The sequence below is a fragment of the Sipha flava genome, unplaced genomic scaffold (assembly GCF_003268045.1).
Source record: "Sipha flava isolate LNK unplaced genomic scaffold, YSA_version1 42_pilon_pilon, whole genome shotgun sequence".
Classification (NCBI taxonomy): domain Eukaryota; kingdom Metazoa; phylum Arthropoda; class Insecta; order Hemiptera; family Aphididae; genus Sipha; species Sipha flava.
The window spans coordinates 1082614-1089673 of NW_020273159.1; the positions used below are offsets into that span (position 1 = coordinate 1082614).

Sequence of the window (7060 nt, forward strand, 5' to 3'; positions counted from 1 at the left end):
AAAAATTAAAAAAAACCGTCCACATGCAATACACGTGCGCAAAGCGTTCAGAACACGGCGGTGGTTGTATTTCACCTCGTACTGACATCCAATTTCCATGTGGTACTTCAATCTTGGCCCTTTCTTTCTCATCATCATTCATCACTTGGTTCGGCAATGATTTTTTAAACAGTTGAACATACGAGTTATACGTATCGTACCACCAACAATTACAATGAAGAATACAACAATAACGTTATTGTAATTTTTTTATTAGAACTGCTTTCAGAATTCTAAGTGCGTACGGCTTGTTGTTTTCGATGTGTAGTGAGTTATCCAATTACGGCGAAAAAACGCTCAAATAATCTAGTATAAATGCAAGTGTTGGATATTTGTACGTTAAATTCAGAAGTTATTTATAATTAATTTTTTTTACTATTGATCGGATTGCAGTCAGTATGAATTAGTACGTATTAGTTCGACCATCGCTCAAATTCAAATATTATTTAACCATTTTTACCGTTTTTATTTTTTGACCGTTGCACCAGCTTGGCCTCAGATGGTCATGTAAATGTATGACAGTCGCGTGCCAAATATTGGCTTGAAAATATTTGTAAAAATCAAAAAATATGCAATGATGCGAACTAACGAATCGTTACGCCGACCCGGCTAACCGGCCCCTTAATTTTTATGTATTGGTGTGGAACTAATATCATATAAATTGTGGTAATTATTATGCAAGTTCATGCTGATTGCATGATAAATATTGGTTTTAAATTGTTTTACAAAATTTTAAATGGACCTGACTGGCACAAAACACGTTTTAAAAAACTTAGTGTTTGTGTTTTCAAGTCATAATTAATCTAACCGTTACTTTTTGGAAAAAATTAGGGTATAGGACCAAAATAATAATTCAACGATATCCCAGACCTATGTGGTTACAATCGACGAATTAAAAAAAGTTATTAATAATGATCAACATGGTTTTCGTGTCTGAGTTTCTCCTTCTAGGTATACTAGTTATTATAAAAATCTTTCAACTTTTTATCAATTAATAACAGATGTGATGTATTAACGATATTTATTACACCAAATTTTGGGTCAAATGCATTCGACAAAGTAAATCTGCAGTTTTTATTACCTTAAAAATTAATTTCAATCATTGTGTTATAATGTTACTTAGTTTTTTATAAATAATTGTTTACATAATCTATGATCGTACACAAATAGTTAAATATAACAAATGTATTGAATGGTTCTGCTACGGTCTAGAATTTTTAGTCAGGTTTGACTTTTCCATAGTACAATAATGTTAATGGTATAGAAAAAATGACATTTATTAATTTTGGTGTTATTTTTAAAAAGTATAATACTGAAAAAAAAATAACATTTTATCGAAAGCTAAATTCAGATGAAATGATTCGAATTAAAAAAAGATTGACTTTTAACAGTTTTTATTGATAATGAAGTGTGTAGTGACATAGTTCATCGAAGAAGACTTTTGTATTATTCTACAAATATGGATGGTAAAATGGCAAATGCACCAAAGTTACGATGCCGACGTGTATTGGTTTTATTTGTCTGTAAAGTAATGAAGTCCTGATGGCTTATTTTCCATAACAAATATTCATCTTAAACTACTGCTGTTATTGCTGTTATTGTTTTTTAATCTTATTTCCACGTGTCACGTTTTAGTACGAAAGTAGAATTTTGTTTATATTTTATTGTGGTCATTTATTAATAACAGAAGTCACCAGTCGATCAACGTCAAGAGGTAACATATCATATTTTTTATGTTTAAAAACGTTTCTTACTATTCTATAATTTTTCTTGGAACGCTAAAGACAAATGCACGATTTATATTTTATTTTATTTTTTTTTAAATACAATTTTCTATATATTTTCAAACAAAAATTGTTGTGTATAACTTGACAAATAGTTTGCATTAATGTTTTCGTTGGATTTAATATTAAATATTAATTCGGCAACAACGTTCAACATGAACACAGGCATGTCGTAATCGCCCGCGCTCCATTACCATATGGCTATTATATAATTTGTTATAATAACATTAAGTCATTATCATGCCGCATACACCTAAAACAACGAAACGAAACCTATCTAACAGTTCACCCAGTCAAATCAACAAAAAAAAAGTTTTTATCACCCCGAACCGTTACGCCGTACTCAACACTGATGAAGACAATGTACTCGTCACACCTTCAACTAGCACCATGGAAGATCCGGACAGACCACCTCACAAAGTTCACAATGCTAAGCCCGTGGCTCCTCCTATCCACATCAAAAACATATCCAACTTCTCAGTATTCAACACCGTTCTAAAATATATCACCGGACCCAATGGTTTCACCTGTAAGTCAATTCCGTCATACCTCATTGTACAACCCACCGATAAACGAACTTACAATGCAATAATAGATCATTTACACGAAACAAACGCTAGTTTCCATTCGTTTACCCCCCCCCCCCCCCCCCAAATCATCGTACATACAGAGTCGTCATTAAAAATTTTCATCATTCCACCTTACACACTAATATTACTTCTGCTCTTACTGAACAAGGACATTCAGCCAAGAGTATCTACAGTGCCAAAAGCAGGAACAACTGCCCATTTCCAGTATTCTTCGTGGATATCCATCAGCAAGATAATAACAATGATATCCATGATATTACATCTTTTCTCAACACAATGGTGAAAACTGAAAAACCAATCAAAAAAAGGCGGGCCCACCGCAATGCCATAATTGTCAAAACTTCCATATGTATGTCCATCATACAATGAACTATTGCAACCATGCAGTTCGATCAAACTTCAAAGGATGCCCAGCATTCGAGTCAATATTTAAGAAATCTGCTCAAAAGTTTAAACTGGTCAAAGATCCTGACCTTCACTCTAAAAAGTCTCAACCCAGAACCAAAACTAAATCATATGCAGAAGCCATCAACAACCAAAGCAAAATCACAGAACAAATATCAAATATCCTTTCAAAACTCATATCCAATTTAAGCTTTTTAATTAATCCATTAATTTCCCTCCTTACCACAGTCTTAAACACACTAATAGCCAAAGGAATTATCTCCCCATAGTACTATCGCACACCGTCTCATAATACTTTTATAATCTTATCTTTTCTCAGACCTATCCTCCAAACGTCTAACCATGACTATCATTATTAACGACTATATTTTGTCAATTTAGAATTTATACATTATTATTATTATTATCTCTCTCTAAAATTAATTATCCATTATTTTCATTTCACAACAACATCATTATTATTTTCTTTTAACCGTATCATTATTATATAAATAATACCTTGTAATAATATGTAATATGTTGACACATTGTAAGTTTAAATAAATAAAAAAAAAATAAAAATATTAAATATTTCATAATAAATATGAACTTTCTCCAGTGGCGCCGATGTTTATTTCATAAGGTATTGAGTAAAAATAAGATCTGAGTATAACTGAAATATATGATGAGTATATTGAGTTATAACAGTCTTATATCCAAAATCTAAATTTTTATTACTTAAACAACTAAGTGCCAGTGTATTCCTGTTTACCACGGGATCACCGACCACGATTAAACATCGCATCCGCAAAACCTACATATAGGGATTGGTACTGCTGACTTTCTCCTAGATGAGATTATTGTAAATCGTACATTTTTTTACTAGTTTATCAACTTTCAAATTAATATTTTTTTATTTTAAATGTATAAACCACATGAATATTAAAAATAGTAAAATAACTACCCGCCAAATGTACTTTAGAAAAAAATTATTACGGATAATATTATCAAAAGTGCCTGGTAACTGTATGGATACTAATAATAATAGTGCAACCGTCAGCATAGACACAATTATAGTAAAAAAATTGGGGGGGGGGTTTCAGCCCCTCACGTACATTTTTCAATCACTACCTCTCAGAAGCTTTTTTTTCACCTTTTACCCCCTATAAAAAATGTGCTTATTGAAAGGCAAGTAAAATTTAAAAATAAATAATAAAACAATAATTCGCTTTTAAGTATAGATAACAGATTTAATAGATGTAATTTTATACATTTTATATTCTTATTTTTCTAGTTTTTTTATCAAATGTATTTAAAATAATTTCGGTGTCAACAATAATATCTTTCTCATTATCAGTATTGCAAATTTCGAAAACCGTTCCTGTGACATAGTTGACCCTTGAGATAATTATTAATTTTTCTTATTGCAGAAAATGACCGTTCGCAAGTAGCCAAACTGACCGGAAGAGTTATAGCCAATTAAATAATTTTAAAAATATTTGGAAACGTATCTTTAGATATATTTTCTTTGATGGTTAAATAGTTAGGAACTCCTTTTATCATATTTTTCAAAACATAATTATATTCTGCGGTGCGCTATAATAAGCACGGTCTAGACTTTAGAAATAATAGACATATTATTTAAGACCATGATTATAATATTGTTATTAAAAAAAGAATAATAAAAATATATTTTATTCGTTTTTTCAGTAGTAATCACATTTTTTATTTATCAATATAATATTATAAAGTTCTGTATGGTTTTTGGGGGGCTTTGAATCTTTTTGAGGAGGCTTAGCCTCTCCAGCTCCCCCCCTAATTGCGCTTATGACCATCAGTTCGATTATTCATTAATAACTGTAAGACGTTTTATCTTGCAGCGGTTATATGTTCACATTGGCTAAGATTTCGTACAGCATGTGCGACGAAGACGAAAGATTCTTTTATAATGATCTGAGAACAGTGGCAATTGATTTGGAACCGTGTTGTACGGATGTACTGAGTTACATCAAGAATTCTACTGACGGTATGAACAATGAAGTATCACTTCTACCTAATGGTAATTATTAATGATAAAAAAATAATAAATAATAATAATACGTCATAATAACGGTGGAAATGTTGGTTTTAAATTTTATTTTCTCATCGTTGTTCTTCGCTGCAGCGTACGGCGGCAGTGGCCTTTTGCCAATATCATTGATTGAGGAAGTCGCGTTCTACAGTCACATGGAGTGTTTGAGATTCGCCGAGAAATGCCATTTCCACTGGACCGTCGAGGTGTGCGAGCAAGCGGCGTACAACGGGCACCTGGAGTGCTTGACGTACGCGCATCAGCAGGGATGTCCGTGGACGGAGCAGACATGCGAGAATGTCGCTTCGAACGGCCATACCGAGTGTCTGACGTACGCGCACTCGAACGAATGCCCGTGGGACGAGTCGGTTTGCATGAGGGCCGCGCAAAACGGTTACTTGGAATGTCTGATGTACGCGCACACGAATGGTTGCCCATTGGACGAGACGATCTGCGAATTGGCCGCAGGCGCCGGCCATCTGGACGTGCTGAGGTACGCGCACGAACACGGTTGTCCATGGGATGCGACTGAGTGCAAAACGGCGGCCAACAAGGGGCACTTAGATTGTCTGCGATACGCGCACGAGAACGGCTGTCCATGGGACAAGAATACTTGCAACGCCGCTGCGACCAACGGCCACGTAGATTGTCTGAAGTACGCGCGCGAGAATGGGGCTGTCCGTGGGTCGTGGACACGTGTCGTAACGCCGCTGCCTTCGGCAACCTGGAGTGCTTGCAATACGCGCACGAACACGGTTGCCCGTGGGATATTCCTATTTGAATTTATATTACGTAATAATCATCATTTAATATATAGTTTACATAAAAACATAGCTATCATTTTTACCGATAGTAAAAAATAATTTTTGTTTACTGTCATAGATTAAATATTAATTACTACGTTTAGAGGACACAAAGCGGTTAAGTACCTTATTATTGTATAAGTTATATTAAACAATAAAATAATCTTACGTTAAGAATAAAACTTGGTACACACTATGGTTTGAAGTAAATTAAAAATTATTTAATTATTTAAATTATTTAAAAATAACTTATGGATTGTTCATGTTAATGAGGATTATGTTATTATTACATTATTATAACTCTTATTGTGCTGAACATTTTTTAATATTTTATGCATCAGCGAAATAACAGTAACTATCATAGTTCATTTTATTCATAGATCAAGTTAATTAAAAAAGCATTGATATTGGGTGAAGTATTTTTATTTATTAATAGGAATACATTTCTGTAGAATAGTTGAAAACTTCAAAAACGTAAAAGAGTTATATGATCATAACAAGAAATTGCTTAAAGTTGTCGCTTCCGATTTTCTGTGCATCCACCGTGAAATATTATTAAGCTCTTGGTTAATCAAATGGACCATTTTTACTCTTCATTTTTTTTTCGTGTACTAATTTATCCTTTGATTGTCCATCTCTTCTCAGCCATGGTTTTATAGTTTAAATTTATCAAAAACTTAAATCGTCTCCTTCTTTCTTCATAGACTCAGTAAGAACCTCTCTTTTCCTTTTAAATTTTTGTAACCTTTTTTAAATTATATCCCTGTCAAAATAAATCTATTTATGATTTATATGACCATTTTATTTGATTGTTAGAATTTATCAACCAAAAGAACCATTTTTTTTTTTTGCTTTTATTTTCAGCTGAAATATTTCTCATCCTATAATTTTGTTTAGTTATAAGCCAACACCATCTATTTTATAATTTTGGTCATTATTTTATAGTTTTATAAAAATGTGTTTATTATTGTTTTTTATTCATAAGAGTTTAATTAATTACAATTTATATATAAATTTCTTATTTTAAAAATAGATCACTTTTTAATTGAAAGTTGATCGTTTTACGGTATATAATATTTTAAATATATGTAGGTATAATAATTTCATTTTTTCAAATGGGTAGGTATTTAAACAGAGTTTATGAATAAAATATAATATTTTTAAAAATTGTTTTATGAAATGAGAAATAAAAAAATTATTTAAATGTTATACAAATTTATATGTTAAAAAAAATAAAATGAAAAATAGCTATAATTATTCCGAAGGAAATAATACTTACATATATATTTTATATTTTTATACTGTATTTTATGTTACTGATAAATTATAATTTTAAAATAATATTGTCATATTAGAATTAATTTTATACATCTAAAATACAAATTTTTG

General features: G+C 31.6%; 1 pseudogene; it reads left to right on the forward strand.

The window, feature by feature from the left end:
- Positions 1-4684: 4684 nt before the first annotated feature.
- On the forward strand, positions 4685-5649 carry LOC112689108 (annotated as a pseudogene).
- Positions 5650-7060: the final 1411 nt, after the last annotated feature.